We start from the raw sequence: 19,941 nt of genomic DNA, 5'->3' as shown, positions 1-19,941 counted from the left end.
GACCCAAAAGGGACGTGATAGTGGAGAAAAGAAATGGGAGAAAAAAGAAAAAAAACGAGTGATAGGCAAACATATTTTTGAAAGTTTTTGCGTTCCCTCACAAATATGTTTCAAGAGTTCACACTTAGCTGATGATTTATAAAAGCTTGTTTGGCATGCTGTCCCGGGAGAGAGCCCCGAGCTCAAGGACTCTTCGAGTCCGGGGCTTCCTCCCATTTGGCAGAGCGAGAGGGGAGCCTGAGCTCGGTGGATCTCAGAAGTCCTCTGCTGCGGTAGCTAAGGGAACACAAGGGTTGGATAAATGCTTGGTTTTTATGTATATTGAACGTCTTTGGATGGTGGGAGGAAAACGGAGCACCCGGGGAAAACCCACGCGGACACGGGGAGAACATACAAACTCCTCACAGAAACACTCACCGGTCCTGGGGCCCAGGGGCCTCATGTACGAAGACTTGCGTGGAAATCTTACTAAAACATTGCGTACGCACAAAGCAGTAAATGTGCGTACGCAGAAAAAAATTCAGATGTATGAAACACTGCGTACGCCGAATCTCACGCATATTCTTTTGTACATCTGAATGAACGTAAAACTGAGCGCAACATGCACGAGCACAAAACCCCTCCCTGCCTCCTCCCCCGTATGAATATGCTAATGACTATGCTAATGGCAAAACCCAATGAAAAAGCAATGGAAAAAGCAAGCAAAAAGAGAAACTTCGAACAGAATGTGAATTGGAGGTGCTGCTTTCGGAGGTAGACCGGAGAAAAGCGGTGTTATTTGCAAGTTTGTTCTTTGGAATTAACAACAAAAGAAAAAAACAGAGTGGAAGAGTTTAGCTGATGCGGTCAACACAGTTGGGTCTGAACATATCGCAGTGAGTGCATTAAAAAAAAAAACAAATAGTGTGGTTTATACCTGTAAAATGTTGCAAGACGCCTAACAGTCTCAGTGGCGCGCTTGAAGACGCTTGTGATCATGAATTGATACGTTCGAGCATGAACTCGGCTCGAATCCAGCGTCTGATGAATTCTTTCTTGTTTTTTCCCCCGCTACATATCAGATTTTGCCAACTATTTATCACGAGAAAGACAAGTAGGCATCATCAATAAGTTCATATCAATAAGCATCATATTTTATTTGCACATTTATTGAATGGAAATGTTTCTGATTCATGCAAATTCATCTTCAGATAGTGTCTTTATAGCAATGTGCGTGCAGTAGATCGCTCAGATTACATTGGGAAAACAGGCGACTGCTGCAAATTGTGCTTTAATGTTTAGCTGGTCAACTGTATGGTATGGAAACCTTATATACCTGCTGAACCCGTCTCATACAGCTGCCATTGCAAGGCTCAGACACTTTGTAGAGAGGAATTTAACACAACTGCCTCTAGGAGTCGCCAATGGAAATAAAACAGACACGCACAAAAAATGTGCGCACGCCTGCCAGAAAGCTGCCGTGAAGCTGCGCACATTCCCACGTTCAGTTCATTGTTAGTAAATCCAAACGTGAGCGATTCTGAGCGTGAAACCTGGCGTACGCAAAGTTTTTGTGCGTACGCAGTGTTGATACATGAGGCCCCAGGGCTGGCGGTGTTCTTGCTGTGGGGCTCGCAGTGCTAACCACTGGGCCGCCGTGCCGCCCAGTCAGAGGTAAAAGAGGAGGAGGGGGGTTTCTTCCAAATGAAGATAAAGTGAATTGAAAACTGTGGTTATTTAAAGTAGCTTAGGTCGAGACCAGCCGTGATAAATCATAAGCACGTGATCCTCTCGAAATTAGTTTATGAATAAACTTCACTTTATGTTCCTTCGCAAAACTGTTGTTCGACAAACAATTCACTTCATGCATGACAACCCGCCTCCTGTTTTTGCCGGGATTGTCCCATATTTTACCATTATTTAATTTTATTAGCCATTTTCTTATATTTCTCTCATATTTTTCAATCTTGAAAGCATGTTGAAAATAATATAAACATGTCTGAATTCACTTTCTTTCCATTAAGCTGTGGGTCGATCAGCGCCCCTCATATGCAACCTCTGAATGGAGCACCGGTGCTACAAAGTAAAAAAGTTGATTTTGAGCCCCGTCACCTATCGGATATTTTTCCAGAAGCAGACAAAATAAAAGCAGACTTGTGGTAAGCCAAGGACAAGGAGAACTTCTGATAAAAGAAAAGCAAAGTTTTGAAGCCAAAGTAGATCCTTCATCCTCCCCGTAACATGTCAAGTGTTCGCCCTTGCCCTGGAGCAGCTGGAACCATCCCTCAAATCCCAGATGCCTTGCTTCTCCAGAAAATAGAAATGGGCTGTTAGCAGAGCCATCTATCCTGTGTCCAAATGAAATTGCTGGCCAGTAGCCCATAATAAAGCACTCGTCCCTGAAGACGCGGCCCTTTTTCCTGGTGCACATGACGGACTTTCCAGGACACTTGTTGATAGGGAGCACGTTTCACAGCGTGGAGCATTTAGAAGAGAAACACTCTACAGTATGTAGTGCTTTTCAACTGCAGTCAGACACGTGATCAGCTAAGAGCAAAAAACTATACAAAGTGTCTAGACTGTAAATAAAATTAATAATAATAATAATAATAATAATAATAATAATAATAATAATAATAATAATAATATTACAAAAATATTATAATAATTATGATTATTAATAATTATTATAATTATCATAATTACAATTATTATTCATATTCTAATTAATAACTATAATAATCACAAGAATGAAAATAATTATAATAAATAATAATATTGCTATTACTATTATTATTATTATTATTATTATTGGAAAAATACTAAAATATTATTATTAAAATTTTACTATGGTATTATTTTATACTACTATTACTATTATTAAAAATATTATTATTATTTATTATTAATAATAGAAATAATAATAGTTATTATTATTATTATTATTATTATTATTATTATTATTATTATTATTATTATTACTACATTAATTTATTGATTTTTTTTTCGGCTTAGTCCCTTTATTAATCCGAGGTCCCCACACCGGAATGAACCGCCAACTTAGCTTATGTTTTACACAGCGGATGCCCTTCCAGCTACAACTCAACACTGGGAAACACCCATACGCACTCATTCACACACACATACACTACGGCCAATTTTGTTTACCAAATCACCTAAAGCGCATGTCTTTGGACTTGTGGAAGAAACTGGAGCATCCGGAGGAAACCCACGCCAACACAGGGAGAACATGCAAACTCCACACAGAAATGCCAACTGACCCAGCCGAGGCTCAAACCAGTGACCTTCTTGCTGTGAGGTGACAGCACTACCAACTGCGCCACTGCGTCACCCACCATTATATTATATATTATAGAAATATTATTAGGCAAATTATTATTAATATGATTATTATTAATCATTATTATTACTATTATAAAAATATTATTCTTATTTGTATTATTAATTATATTAATAATAACATTTATTATTATTATTATTATTATTGTTGTTGTTGTAAACAATTATTATTATTATTATTATTATTATTATTATTAAAAATAACACAAAAATATTATTATAAAAATTGTACTATTGTATTATTATTATTATTATTATTATTATTATTATTAATTATTTTAATTATTATTATTTAAAATATTATTCTTATTTTATAAATATTAATAATAATAATAATAATAATAACATTAACTATTATTGTTCTGATTATATTATACATTATAAAATATTATTATTATAGATATTATTTAATATTATTAATCATTGTTAATGCTATTATTAAATATAATATTCTTGTTCTTAATAATAATAATAATATGAATAATAATAATAATACAGTACTAAAATATTATATTAATGAGTATTATTATTATTAGTATTAATAATAAAAAGAATAAGAATCGTATTTTTATAATATTAATAATTATACTATTAATAATAGTAAAAATAATAATAATAATAGTAATAATAATAATAATAATAATAATAATAATAATAATAATAATAATAATAATAATAATAAAATAATAATAATTATTAAAAATATTACTAAAATAGTTTTTTTTTATTTACCATGGTATTATAATTATTAAGAATATAATAGTAAAACATAAAATGCAATCCATCAATGTAAAACTATATCTAAGAGCACAATCACAGCAGTGGCTCATTGACTGAGTATCTGAATGCTCAGCTCTTCTGTTCATCTGCTGAAGTGTTTTGTGTTTGTTTCTGCGCTCTGAAGGCCAAAGAAGCACCTTTGTGGGCTTCATCAAAAAACAACCATCTGTAGTGGACAAGGTCAGATCGAGCGTTTGGCAGAGACAAAAGCCTCAGCAGGACACAATACACCAGCACCGGCACCGGCACCACACAACCACAGCCACACCCACACCGACCCACCTACTAAACTACATCCAATCAGCTCGCAGTAAAAAAAAAAAAAAGCCACGCCCACTTTTTATCACTTAACATTACGTTTCTTTAGGAACTGCATCACAATATAAAAAAAATGTTCACAGCTTCAGGTTCATGTGGAATTTATCATAAGTGCATGTGCAGATCTGAAGGCCTGAGCGATATCAGAGGACATTGAAGATGCTGAGAGCTGTGAGAGTGTTAATGTGAGTCTGCTAAAGTGCAGAGGTCACTGAGAGAAGTGCGCTTTTCACTTGTGTTTTCTCACCATCTACACTGGCTCAGGTCAGAGGAAGTGCACTTCAGTCATAACACACACAACATCACATCACGTCAACAGAGACGACTTCAAAACTCAAAAACAAGTGCTTTCGGGGAGTCTCAGGATCTCTTTTGGGGAGTTAAGTATTACAGTTTTTGGAGATTTAAAATAAAAAACAGTTTGTCAAATAAATCTTACTAAAAAAAATATATAATATGAAATAAATATTAGATTTTTACAATTGTTATTAAATAAACATAAAAATACAAGTAAAATCACCAACATTTTTGTTCAATTATTAAACCTTTTTGGATGGATGGATGGATGGATGGATGGATGGATGGATGGATGGATGGATGGATGGATGGATGGATGGATGGATGGATGGATGGATGGATGGATGGATGTTTGAAATATTTTTGTTAAAATATTTGACATTTTAAAGAAAAAAACATTCAAATTAAAATATTAATATTGAAATTGTAAGCATTAAAGATGAGAATCTAACTCAGAAACAACCTAAAACCATGTAAAAATGTATATATTTGGTAAAAACTTGCCTGTGCAATAAATTTTTACTCATTTAACTAACTTAACATATTACATAACATAACTTAACATAACTTATTTGGATATGAAAGGATATGAATATAGTATGGAAGGATATTATAGATGGTTAGGAAAGATATTATGGATGGATATGGATATTGATGTGGAAGGATATTATGGATGGATATGGATATTGATATGGAAGGAAATTATGGATGGATATGGATATTGATGTGGAAGGATATTATGGATGGATATGGATATTGATATGGAAAGATATTATGGATGGATATGGATATTGATATGGAAAGATATTATGGATGGATATGGATTTTGGTATGGAATGATATTATGGATGATATGAACAGGGAAGGATGTTATGGATGGATATGGATATTGATACGGAATGATATTATGGATGATATGAACAGGGAAGGATGTTATGGATGGATATGGATATTGATATGGATATTGATATTATGGATGGATATGGATATTGATATAGAAGGAAATAATGGATGGATATGGGAGGATATTATGGATGATATGGATGGGGAAGGATACAATGGATGGTTATATGAAAGGATATGAATATGAACATGGTTATAGAAGGATATTAAAGATGGATATGGATTGATATGGAAGGATATTATGAATGTCATGGATGGGGAAGGATATTATGGATGATGATGAATATTGATGGGAAGGATGTTATGGATGGATATGGAAAGATATTATGGAAATATATGGATGGGGAAGGATATTATGGATGGATATGGATGGGGAAGTATTTGAATGGATAGAATATAGGATATGTATATTGTGGATAGATATGGAAGGATATTATGGATGGATATGGATATTGATGGGGAAGAATATTTTGGATGGATATGGATATGGATAGGGGAAGGGTATTATGGATGGATATGAATATGAAACAATGTGAATATAAATATGGTTATAAAAGAATATTATAGATGGATATGGATTGATATGGAAGGATATTATGGATGGATATGGATGGGAAGGATATTATGGATGGACATGGATGGGGAAGGATATTAGGGATGGATTTGGATGGATGGTGAAGGCTATTATGGATGAATATGGATGGATATGGAAAGATATTATGGATAGATATGGATGGGGAAGGATTTTATGGATGGATATGGATGGATATGAAAGGATAATATAAAAGGATATGGATGGGGGAAAATAATATGGATGTATATGGATCGATATAGATGGATAGAATGTTACAGTTTATGATGGATGGATGGATAGATAGATGGATGATGGAACAAATTTAAGACCCTCAAAATACACATCATATTTATTTTTCTATAATAAATTATGCCGCATTTAATATGTAAAATATCTAAATGTCATTCTATAGACCAAATCCTCAACCATCTATATTCAACACTTTTGGTTGTAGACTTTTGTTGTAATTTTTAGTGTGCGCGCACACACGCACATACTCACACACACACACACACACAAACGTGCACACACACACACACAAATGCGCACACACACACACACACACACAAACACGCACACACACACACGCGCACACACGCGCACACACGCGCACACACGCACACACACAAACGTGCACACACACACACACACACACGCACACACACACAAACACGCACACACACACAAACACGCACACAAACACGCACACACACACACACGCGCGCACACACAATAGTTCACAACGACAGCAACTGGCAACAAAGTGTCTTCATATTTTCACTGAACTAAGCTTTATGCAAATTAGCAATGACACAATATGACGACATCCAGTGAAAATACAGCCCCAGCAGGAAAAGAGAAAAGGAAAGGAAGGAAGCAAGGACAGAAAGGATGTAAAAGTAAGAAAGAAAGGGAGGAAGGAAGGAAAGAATGGAAAAGAAGGAAAGAATGGAAAAGAAGTAGGGAGGAAGGAAGGAAGGAAGGAAGGAAGGAAGGAAGGAAGGAAGGAAGGAAGGAAGGAAGGAAGGAAGGATGAAGTGAAGGAGGCAATGACAGCCACTGGCAACAAAGTATCCAAATATTTTCACTGAGCTCAGCTTTATGCAAATTAGTAATGACACAATATGACGACATTCGATGAAATCACAGCAGCAGCAGTCAACAATAAACACCTACTGAAACTAATATGAGACCAATTCATCTATTAAACCCCTGTTAATGATCATTCCTAAAAACACAAACATACGATCATCAACGAACAGCCTTCAAAACATCTTAAGCCAGGGACAAGCTCAACTAATCTTCAACATACCTAAAATACACTTCTGAAATCCAGTTGATCTACAATCCACACCTTTTCCTACATCCACTGCTCGATTACAAGCTGTTCAATCCATCATTCTGGACAGATACTTCTCCAAAAGCATCCGAAACAGCATTGTGGAGGGCTGTGCTCCACCGTTCTGAAGTGAGGAGGGAATGAAGAACGTAGAGTTTGCTAAAATGCTCACAGCTGCCCGGCTAATCTGAGCCCCGTCACACAACGGCCTCATTATCATATGTAAAGAGACGCGAGCGGGGCGCTAGTCTGTGACATTCAACCTTACTGCCATATAAAGACCAACGACACAAAGGCTTTAAAAAAAAACTGCATTGTACTTGGACGCGGTAACATTTAGATGTGCAGAGATGTGTGTCGCACTGGAGGAATTTATGTGCATCTCAAGCAGACTCATGTTACTTTACAAAAAAGTCATTAAAACATTTGATAAACATCTTTAAACCAGATCATACGCCTTCAGTGGGTCAATGGAAAATTACTGAGAACACTTGAAAAATGAGGAAGGGAGGAAAGAAGGAATGAAGGAAGGATGAAAAATAAGGAAGGAAGGAAGAAAGAAAGAAAGAAAGAAAGAAAGAAAGAAAGAAAGAAAGAAAGAAAGAAAGAAAGAAAGAAAGAAAGTAAAATAATGAAGGAAAGAAGAACGGGAGGAACGACGGAAGGAAGGAAGGAAGGAAGAAAGAAAGAAAGAAAGAAAGAAAGAAAGTAAGAAAGAAAGAAAGAAAGAAAGAAAGAAAGAAAGAAAGAAAGAAAGAAAGAAAGAAAAAAAGAAAGAAAGAAAGAAAGAAAGAAAGAAAGAAAGAAAGAAAGAAAGAAAGAAAGAAAAAAAGAAAGAAGGAAAGGATGTAAAATAATGAAGGAAAAAAGAACGGGAGGAACGACAGAAGGAAGAAAGAAAGAAAGAAAGAAAGGAAGAAAGAAAGAAAGAAAGAAAGAAAGAAAGAAAGAAAGAAAGAAAGAAAGGAAAGAAGGAAAGAATGTAAAATAATGAAGGAAAGAAGAACGGGAGGAACGACGGAAGAAAGGAAGAAAGAAAGAAAGAAAGAAAGAAAGAAAGAAAGAAAGAAAGAAAGAAAGAAAGAAAGGATGTAAAATAATGAAGGAAAGACGAACGGGAAGAACGACGGAAGGAAGGAAGGAAGGAAGGAAGGAAGGAAAGGATGGAAAATAATAAAGTAGGACAGGAGGAAGAAAGGAAGGATAGAAAGGGATGGAAAAGAAGGAAGGAAGGAAGGAAGGAAGGAAGGAAAATAAAAAAGGGAAAAAATGGGAGGATGGATAGAAGGATAGAAAGGGATGAATAAAGAAGGAAGGAAGCCAGGATGGAAAATAATGAAGGAAAGAAGGATGAGAGGAAGGACGGAAGGAAGGAAGGAAGGAAGGAAGGAAGGAAGGAAGGAAGGAAGGAAGGGATGGAGAATAATGAAGGAAAGAAGGACAGGAATAAGGAAGGAATGTTAGAAAGGGATGGAAAAGAAGGAAGAGAGGAATTGAAAAGAAGAAAGAGAGAGAAAGAGAGAGAGAGAGGTAGGAAGGAAGAAAAGAAGCAAGGATGGAAGGAAGGAAGGAAGGAAGGAAGGAAGGAATGAAGGAATGAAGGATGTAAAGGAAAGGATAGAAAAGAAGGAAAGAAAAAAGAAATGAAAGGAAGGAAGGAAATAATTGAAAAGAATGAAAAAAGAAAAGAAAGAAAGAAAGAAAGAAAGGCAAAGGAAATGAAGAAGGAAGGACGGAAAGAAGGAAAAGCAAAGGGAAGGAAAGAAGAAAAGAAAGGAAGATGGGGGAATATGTATGGCACAAATAAAATGATAAATATAAAAGTATGTTTACCTGTTAACCCCCGTCTCTCTCCAACGTTAATTCCTGTCATCACACACTCCTGTCAAATAAACAAATGAAAGTCAATTAATATTCAAGATAATTACAAAACACATAAATAGAGATACGTTCACTCAGGGTAAACTCTGCAGTGACTCCACAAACCTCATGTGTCATACAGCTGAAGTCGGAATTAGCAGCCCTCCTGAATTTTTAGCCCCCCGTATAACTTATTTCTAAAAACTAGGGCCAGACGGAATCTGTGGATGTTTTTTTTTTTTTTTTTTTTGCTATTTCTTAAGCTAAAAATCTGTGGAATTCTGGGGAAAATCTGCAGAATTCTGTGCGCACATTTTCCATGTGGGCCAACTAATAACTCCATGCCATGATAACAGCACATAATATTAGACTAGCTATTCTTCAAGATACTAGTATTCAGCTTAAAGTGACACTTAAAGGCTTAACTTGGTTAATGAGGTTAAGTTAATAAGTTGCCCAATGACTAAGGGCAAGTCATTGTATAACAGTGGTTTGTTCTGTAGACAATCCAAAACAAATATTACTTAAGGGGCTAATAATATTGACCTTAAAATGGATTAAAAAAATTAAAAACTGCTTTTATTCTAGCCAAAATAAAACAAATAAGACTTTCTCCAGAAGAAAAAATATTATAGGAAATACTGTGAAAATTTCCTGAATCTGCTCAACATCATTTGGGAAATATTTGAGAAAGAATATTGATTATGACTCCCATTATTTTAGCAAAGCATCATGGGACATATGCGCATACTCCCATCTCAGCTCCTCTTCAGCATCTGCACGGCTCGGGAAAAAAATCCAATAATGGAGTGTTTGAGTGGAAGGAAATGGCTGAGCTTAATTACGCTGGATTGGTCTAAGTGTGGCCTTCCCTTCAGAAGGTTTCTCTTTGATCCGTGGCGCAGGGTTGAGGACAGCATGCCATTTTACTCTCTATTTTAGGGGCTTATTTGGGGAAAGATGGACTCCAGAGGGCCTCTGCTGAAATAACTGGCACTCACAGCCACTTGAGGAGGACCTGGAGGAGAGCGGCGTAATTCACATCACTCTGAGGATTTTGTCGTGTGTGGATGAGCCTGCAGATGCCACACACACACATACACACACAGAGCAAAGTGTGTTTGTGTGTGCTTTAGAAGAAGCAGTAATTAGCACTGTTCTGTGTTTGCCAAACACAAATGTGCACAAGACAGCAGAGCACAAGGTGTTCCCACAATGCAAAGTGTGCAACGTTTATTTCCATTCAGATGAATAAAACAAAAGTAATCTCAATAACATAAATTGGAGTCAGGTGACCGGCTGGGCCATTCTACAGCTTGATTTTCTTTCTCTGAAAGCATCTGAGAGTCTCCTTGGCTGTGTTTTGGATCATTGTCTCGCTGAAATGTCCACCCTGGTTTCATCTTCATCCTCCTGCTCATGTAGATGTTGGACTGAAGCAGCTGATGTTCATTTACACTGAGGAAGGGCAGAGAGTTGCGGAAAAACTACTGAGAGATTTCAGCTGCTGTCTGGGCTTTCACTGCCGAAATACACCTTCCTTTCTTCATAGGTTCAAAAACTTTTTCCTTGCGTCATTTCATTTTATTACAAATAACTTAATTTGTAAACTAATTAGTTTAATTTTCTTTGCATATATGGATTTCTTTGGTTGTTACCAACATCCAGGGATAATTTCAAGTCAACGGCACCTTTAGAAATATGTTTTCTGATAAAATTGGTGACGTGTTTAATATAAACTACAAAGATGAAAAAAAAATATGCAAAAACTCATTTAGCACTAGTTCTGGGATGCACGTGTTAATGGTAAAAATAAAAGAAAGTAAAATAAAATAAAAGGAAATAAAACTAAAATCAAATAATAAAAATAAATAATAAAATAAAAATAAAAAAATAAAAAAATAAAATTAAATAAAATTAAATTAAATTAAATAAAATGAAAGAAAATTAAAGAAAAAAAAGGAAAGGAAAGAAAAATAAAATAAAAAGAAATAAACCAAAAATGAAATACAAAATAAAAATGAAATGAAATGAAAATGTAAGAAAAGAAAACAAAAAAAGAAAACAAAACAAAAGTAAATAAAACAGAAATGAAATACAAAATAAAAAATGAAATGAAATGAAAGAAATGAAAAGAAAAAGAAAAGGAAAAAAATAAATAAAAATGAAATAAAATAAAATATAATAAAATGAAATGAAATAAAAATTTAATTGAATTAAATGAAAATCAATAAATCTATACACAATTTTAATAACTAAATAAATAAAGCAGTCTAACCAACAAAACAAATAACTACATTAAATAACTCAAAAAATAACTAAATACATGAACAACTAAATACCTAACAGCATAAATGATTAATTATCCAAAACAATACCCAATTTAGACTTAACTAACATAAAGACAAAATAGTTAAGTAAAGAGCTAAAGTAAATAAACTAAAAGTAAAAACTAAATAAATAAAAACAAAAAAAACACATAATTAAATGTCTAAAAATAAAATAAAGTAAACTAATTAAATAAAACCAAAAAAACTACTAATAAAAATATATAAATAAAACATGGCTATATCTAAAATCAATAAAACACACAACTTTAATCACTAAACATATAAACCATAGTCTAACCAACTAAACGAATAACTAACATAACTAACTCAAAAATAACTAAATAAATGTATGACTAAATAATTAAACGAATAAATAACCGAATAATTAAACAGTTAATTAACATAATAAATAAATAAACAGTTAATTAACAAAGTGGCAGTACATTCTGCTGTGGCAACCCTTGGTAAATAAGGGACTAAGCTGAAGGAAAATTATTGAATGATAATTATCATAGGGAAAATTATTAAGCAAATAGATAAAACAACTAAGTTGATCAGCTTAATAACTAAGAACTAAATAAATCACAAATTAAAATAAATTAAAACTCATAACTAAATATTCATTCATTCATTTTCCTTCAGCTTAATCCCCCTTTTTCATCAGGAGTCGCCACAGTGGAATGAACCGCCAACTTATCCAGCATAAGTTTTACACGGCGGAAGCCCTTCCAGCTGCAACTCAGTACTGGGAAACACTCATACACTCTGGCCAATTTAGTTAATCCAATTCCCCTGAGCACAAGGAGGAAACCCACGCCAACACGGGGAGAACATGCAAACTCCACACAGAAAAATGCCAAATGGTCCAACCTGGACTCGAACCAGTGATCTTCTTGCTGTGAGGCGACAGTGCTAAGCACTGAGCCACATTTTCACCCATAACTAAATATCTGAAAATAAAATTAGGTAAAAATAAATATACATTCTAAGTGACTAAAACTAATTACACTACATTCTGGGATTGCCTCGTCTTATCAACGTTTTAAACAAGCGTTCACAGTTAAAATATGTCAAAACTGTGTTAATATATTTACAAAGACTATCACGCGTACACAAAAGATCATAAGTCCATAGAACAGAGCAATTAGCTTCCCATGTTATTCAAGAATCCACAGAGACAGATTTTTTTTACAGCGAAGCCAACATAGCCTTCAGAACGTCCCAGAGCAGCTGGTGAGCGCTCGGGATCCCGCATTCATTCACGCTTTCGCTCTCGATCTCCCCGTCCCACCATCTGATGTCAGCTGTCAACAGTAAACACTCCCATCAGCCCTTACTGGAGCCAAAGAGACTGAACACACAACACAAAAACACAGCTTCATCCAATCATACACACTGACGGCATGTCTAATTAGCTTTAAAAGCCGAACAATGTCGTATGGGACACAATAATGTGGATACTACAGTATAGGCATGGGCCGGTCTGACGGTCTGACGATATGATAACCTTGCATAAATATGGAGCTAATAATATGCCAGAAAGATCTGAATTTTAATTGTGTTCATTTGAACTATTGACAATTGCAATTTAATAAATCTGAATTTTTATATGCCGTTGAAAGGAATTTCTTTTTGACTTTTAATCTGAATTTGAATTTCATAACTTGAATACTGAACATCTGAAATTTAAGACAACTGAATTTTTCAAGGCTGAATTTTTTATAGATGTATTTTCAAACTTTTTGTTTTCTGAATTCACATATTTTAAAATTACGCCTTACGAATTGTGTAGTTTCAACTCATTTTAAATAAATAGTTCGAACAAGCAACAAAAGTAATTTTTAGAGTGTATTTATGCATTTATCTTCTAAGGGTGTCACGATCCTCCAAATCCTCGATTCGATTACATTTTCGATTCTAAAGGCTCGATTCGATTTTCAATTATGAATAATTAATTAATTAATGACCAATTAATTATTTGTAGCCTACCGTTTAAACTACCTGACCTGCATGGTCTTTGTTTTACCCATAAACAAATCATACAGTAAATGAATAAAGGCAAGATACACACATAATTACCACCTGTCAATCACTTTTTCTGCGGGACTCGTGAATAGGCAGTGATCTGTGTCGTTATAATGGCGTCGGTAAAAAAGACGCACAACCAACAGGAACCAGCCAACAGTATCTGAGGTGTGCGCTAAAATGACAAAGTACAAGTGAGTGAAAGATTGAAGCAGTCCTCTGACTGGACCTGCTGTCTCAAGCGCATGGCTGTGTGTGCATCTGTGTCTGTGTGGTCACGTGATGTGCATTTTCAGAGGTGGAGAGGAAGGAGGACTGCTCAGAAATGCTACACGCCACTGTGGATGTCAAATCGTTGTCGTTCTAAAATGCCATTTAAAAACAAAGACAGTGTAAACAGGGTCTGAGTGTGTACTTTTCACGAGCGGATTTGCAACGGGGGCGGATGGAGGATCGCGATGCCGGTGTTGTCTATCGGACGAACCGTACGTAATACGTACATAGCAGAGCTTGCAAAACTGTGTTTTTTTTGTCGACAACACGAAAGTTGTCAACATAACTCACTGGAAATCCAAAATGCTTACACACCGGCGACTTCATTGAAAGAGGAGAGGGTTTGAGTTCTGTCAACGGGTCTCCTACTTCTGCAGTTTAACAAGCACTTCAACAAGCCTGTTATTTTCCCGCTTGGCAAGCTAAGCTGACGTGACATGGGGGCGCGGCAGCATCGACGATTCTATTTTTTGATTCGATAATCGAAATTAAGCATAAACTTTTATTGATTTAGATTAAAAATCGATTAAAAATCGAAATCGTGACACCCCTAGTAATGTAGTCATTCAGCTTGTAATGCTGCAGTATGTATTTGAATAATGATGGCTGGTTACTTTACTTGAAAGCTCAGATTTGATATATTTTTTGATTGTCTGCTGAAGAAACTACTGTTATACAATGACTTGTCTAATTACTCTAATTAAGCCTTTGAATTGCACTTTAATCTGAATGCTTGTATTTTGAAAAACATCTAGTAAAATATTATGTACTGTCATCATAGCAAAGATAAAACAAATAAGTAATTAGACATGATATTTCAAAACTAGTATGTTCAGAAATAAGTTTAAAAAAAAGCTTCTTTCCATTAAAAAGAAATTGGAGGAAAAGGGTTGCTAATATTCAGGAGGGCTAATAATTCTGACTTCAACTGTGTGTATATATATATATATATATATATATATATATATATATATATATATATATATATATATATATATATATATATATATATATACACAGTTATTTTCCACCCTGCAAAGGAAAGAGAAATAAATACAATAGAATAAAAATATAAAACAAACTGTGATTTAAGCCTGTTCACCCTAAGAAAAACACTTTAGCTACAAAAATCCTTCAGTCAGGAGCAGTACGGGATGTTCTCGTCGTTTGATTAATGATAAAACAGGCGGCAGCATTTCGCAGTCACTTTAATGGTTTCTCTTTCTCGTGTCTTTTGATTCTCAACTCGTTTGTTTATTACGCAAATGAGGGTTAATATGAATAATCACTAATCACCACGTTTTGACACCAATTTGACCATTAAAGCGCTCATGTTAAGATTACTTTAGATGTCTGCGCTCCTCTGCTCGTCTCAGTGTGCGAATGAGACTGAATGCTAACCGCGTGCTTATGCGTGTCCGCGTGTTGCACACACACATACGCGTCACACAAAAGGTCTTTCGCGCTTTTGGTATATGATGATAATCGTTTATCTCGATTAATGGTTTTTCATAATCGTTAGAAGCCATAATCGAAATCGGATTTTCGATTAATTGCACAGCCTTAGGAGCACCCGGAGGAAACCCACGCGAACGCAGGGAGAACATGCAAACTCCTCACAGAAATGCCAACTGAGCTGAGGTTCGAACCAGCGACCTTCTTACAGTGAGGCGACAGCACTACCTACTGCGCCAGTAGGACTGGGCAGTTGACTATTAAAACTGTTTGCCTTAGTAATGTTGGTAAATTAAAATAGCAGTTAAGTAATCCTAATATTCCTAAATGGATTGTAAAAAAATATTCAATAATTAACAATATCGACTGACATTTTTTAATATCGCCTAGCCCAATGTCGACAACATCAAACAATATCACATATTTACAGAAAGACATAACCACGTATACCAATTCAAAATGAAAGCAATCCACTTGAAAATATTAAAATATCTGAAGTGCAACAGGATATTCAATGACAACTTTGGAAATTTCAAGCTGACTTCAAGGCTTCAAAGAATCTCACCTCCGCATGGCAGAAGCTGGCGAGCGTTTCCAGCATGGAAACACAACAGCATGCCGCTCCAGCTCTTTGTTTAGTCACAGCAGACAGAGAGCAGACTGCTGGCACCACAGGACCACAACTGAGCCACTCAACCACAACTCATACACCAGCGGACATCAGGAGCCCGAGCGTGAAGCCTAAACTGCTGCTTAAACAGACGCACTCGGATAAATCACTCATTTACTTCAGACCCAAGCCATACAATAAAGTTCAACGCATGTTTGGGTGAAAATAAATTAAACTGACTGCAAAGTTAACAACATCACCCGACTACAAATGTGAAGCATTATTTGATGTGCACGGTTTGATGTGCTACAATGTCCAGATTTGACAACAAACCAGGATTTCGAGAGTGTAAACATTTATAGAGACACCTCCAAATGTGTTGGAATGAAAAATAAATGTCCAACATGCCTCCAAATGAGTTGGACATTTGATGGAAAATAGCTTAAACATACTTCATATATGTACAGTTGAAACCAGAAGTTGGCATACACTCTAAAAAAGGCCAGAATAATGCCAGAATAATGAGAGATTTATTTTTTGAGAATGTTTTATTAATTTCTAGACAGTCGAAAGTTTACAGACATTTCCTTGCACATTTTGAACGATGACAGCCTCCCTATACTGTGTACCATGCTACTCTGAATATTCGCTCTGAAATAGCATGTGAGTGTGGCTTAAGCCTGGTTTATATTTCTGCGTCAAGTGACAGGCGTAACCCACGGCGCATGCAACGCACGCATAGATATATACACTAGATATCGCATAGGGACCCTGAGCATGCGTCAATAGCGCCGCCACATTGTTACAGTGCTCCCAGGACCAATGTCATTCAACCGCACTAGCCAAGACAGTGTTATTACGTGAAGATGCGGGACTTCAGCGCTTTAGTACGGGTGTAGTAACGAGCAAACAAAGAAAACAAAGCACAAAGGCAGAACATTTCATAGGTAAGATTAAGTTTTTTTTACGTTTTAGTATGTGCTAAACAGGTAACGTTATTGATGGTAATACAGTCACTACTCTATTCACCATAAGGCAAAGTAGCTCCAGTTCGCACTAATTACTCGGCTTATGCTTGTTTTGTTGAATAAAATCAGCAAACAATGCAAAATAAACTTGACAACGAGATGCTGCGCTGCCAGAAACTTGTATTATTGTCGGCTAGTGAAGGAGTCGTTCATAACGGAGATTCATTCACAAACTAAACGCTCTCTCCGTCAGTATGAGAAGTGAAAGCAGGAGAGGAGCTGTGCTTCAGGACACGGATAAGATCAAATTTAACAGAGAGGGTGGATAGTACATTTCTGTACACACAAACACAAGCTTTTTGTCAGGAATGCCGTGCGGTCACTGATCCATCAATGTAGAAAAGTGGTGTAAAATTATAATTTTCGTAATTAAAAAAAAAAAAAATTGCATACTAACATCCAGGAAAACTCCCGATCATAGATATAAGTGTATATGTGTATGTCTCTGGCTCTGGATGGCCACAGTACTCCACTGTACCTTGGTCCCGCATTCATTTTAAAGGAGCGCTACCCTGTACCAAAATGGCGGCTCTATTGACGCAATTCTTCCAATAGACAACAACAGGGTAGGCGACATCTAATGTATGTATCTATGCAAAGCGCGTAGCTGTGCATTTATACTTCTGCACGCTGTCTCTGTTGGTCTGCATTAACACTTCCGAAACGCTAGTTGGCAGTGAGGTGTAAATGTTCCTCTGTGTCGAGTTTCTTCGCTGGTGTTTTGTTTTTTCTGAACACTTCCTGAATGTACAAGTGGCTCAAACTCGCTCATTTTGAGGCAGGAACCGGCGGACGTGCAACAACTTTAACGTGAACTATGAGGTAAACACAAAACAAAACTTTCCATCCGGAGCTCCTTGACGGGACTCCACACTTGTAAACAATCGCTCCATCGGGCTTGCGTGGGTCTCAGTCACGCCCAGACTCGTCAGCGATACCAAGCCGAGCAATCACAGAACTAGCGCCACGCGTCATTGAAAGGTGCACGTCAGTGATGCCAACAGCCACGGCGTAGGGCTATGCGTCAACGTGTAGGCTGCGTCATAGCATACGCGTGCGCTTGACACAGAAGTATAAATCAGGCTTTAGTAATAATTGAATTTCCTGCCCACCGCCCACCAAACACTAACTACATGAACTAGAGGGATGTCTGCTGTCAAGTCGCGGTGGGCACGTTCGCGATTTCAGGAGGCGTGACTTTGAAACACAGTCCCTTCCCTGCCGTCCAAAGATAACATGCTAACCGGTAAGCATTTTGGCAGATCGCCTACTGCACATTTATATACTGCGTCAAAAATAATATTGATAATTATTTAAATGCTAATAATTACTCAAATCATGTATTTAAATAATTTTTTTAAAATTTAAAAAATGTATGAGCAAAATCCCGTGTTAACAAAACTAAAAGAGCAGTATGGAAAATGTGTGTATTTTATTGCAGTTCCAAATATTTAACAAAAGGTGGCCCCAATCTGGCCAGGAATGATCCCGTCTGTCCCAAGCATCTTTCACACTGGCCCCGGGCCATCGGAGAGGGTGCTCGCTGCAGAGCCATTTGAGCAGAGCTGAGCTCCAGCAAGGGGGAGCATGAGCTCTCGCTCTGCCTCCTGTAAGCTGTTTTAATGCGTACACCAACCCCACCCCTAACCCTACACCCAGTGACATCACTCGTAGAAGAAGTGCAAAAAAGGTGGAGCTCAAGCTCAAGCTCCCCCTCGCTGGAGCTCAGCTCGCCCAAATGGCTCTGCAGCGAGCACCACTTGGGCCATCGGGCAGTCCTTATTGTTGAGCCCTGTATTGACTTTAAAATGATTAATAAAATATTATCAGACAAATATTATCCAGAAAGGAACCAAAAAACAGTCAAAATAAGTCCATGTGATATAAGTGGTTCAATCATAATTATATGAAGCTGCGAGTATACTCCTGTGTGCAAAGTAAACAAAAATAACTTTGTTCATTGATTTATCTATGGGAGGATCAGAAAGCTCTTGGATTAAATACTACACTTTGTTCATTTTGTGCTTTTGTTCCTTTGTTTATTGGTCTTAGAGCTAAGCCTGCTGTGAAAAGTGTCCCAAACATCCTGAAAAAATAAAACCAAAGTTTCTCAGAGATTATGAGTTATTTAATCTTGTTAAAATATATTTCTTAAAATAAAAGTATCGAAAAAAGTATCGTTCGGAACCGGTATCGAATTCAGGGTATCAGTATTGGTATCGAAAATTTTGGAACGATACCCAGCCCTACTTATATTTTATTATTATTATTAATTATGTGTTTATGTCTGTTTAAACACGCAGCCAAAACCCAGACTTTCTCTCCGCTTCAAATCGCGTGACAGAATCCGTTTGGGAAACAGCGTCTGTTTATCACTATGGAGCACGTCAGCTGACAGTCATGCACCATTACATCACTGTTTTGAGGATTGTGTAGGATGGGCGACGGCACCTGTATTCAAAGGGAAATGGAATCGCGCCATTTCTAATATTTATTTATAAGTGTTTTCATTCCTAAACAAACAAAGCGAAAGCACAGAAGACTCACATTTTAGAGGCGACCCCTGGTGGTTCGGCGGTATGGGTTGTGTATAGGGACGCTTGTCTGTTCAGAGAAAGACTGAAAATATGGGAGAAATACATTTACGGGATGATAGCGGGATAGAACAGTAAAATACGGGAGAATCCCGGGAAAAACGGGAGGATTGACAGGTATGCATGTGCCAAAGGGTTAAAGGGCCATGAAACCCCCTCGTTTCAGCAGGGTGTTTTCACACCTCTACTTTGGAAAAAGTCAGATAAGTGGGCGTG

At 36.5% G+C, this 19,941-nt stretch overlaps 1 protein-coding gene and 1 long non-coding RNA gene across 10 annotated transcripts in view; both read right to left on the bottom strand.

Annotated features, from left to right (window-relative positions):
- Positions 1-19,941, bottom strand: part of LOC147841212 (uncharacterized) — a 1,204,737-nt gene that overhangs the window by 750,741 nt on the left and 434,055 nt on the right. The window lies entirely within an intron of this gene.
- sipa1l2a (signal-induced proliferation-associated 1like 2, genome duplicate a) overlaps positions 1-19,941 on the bottom strand; it is a 288,056-nt gene that overhangs the window by 204,380 nt on the left and 63,735 nt on the right. For all 9 annotated transcript variants that reach the window (XR_015506408.1, XM_087279788.1, XM_087279790.1 and 6 more), the window contains exon 2: positions 9,384-9,432. The gene's annotated coding sequence lies outside the window, so the exon portion shown is untranslated. The remainder of the gene's footprint in view (positions 1-9,383; positions 9,433-19,941) is intronic.

Source organism: Danio rerio, chromosome 13 (assembly GCF_052040795.2).
Source record: "Danio rerio strain M-AB ecotype USA chromosome 13, GRCz13ab, whole genome shotgun sequence".
NCBI lineage: Eukaryota > Metazoa > Chordata > Actinopteri > Cypriniformes > Danionidae > Danio > Danio rerio.
The sequence above is the reverse complement of the archived record's forward strand: the minus strand, read 5'-3'. Positions and strand labels throughout refer to the sequence as shown.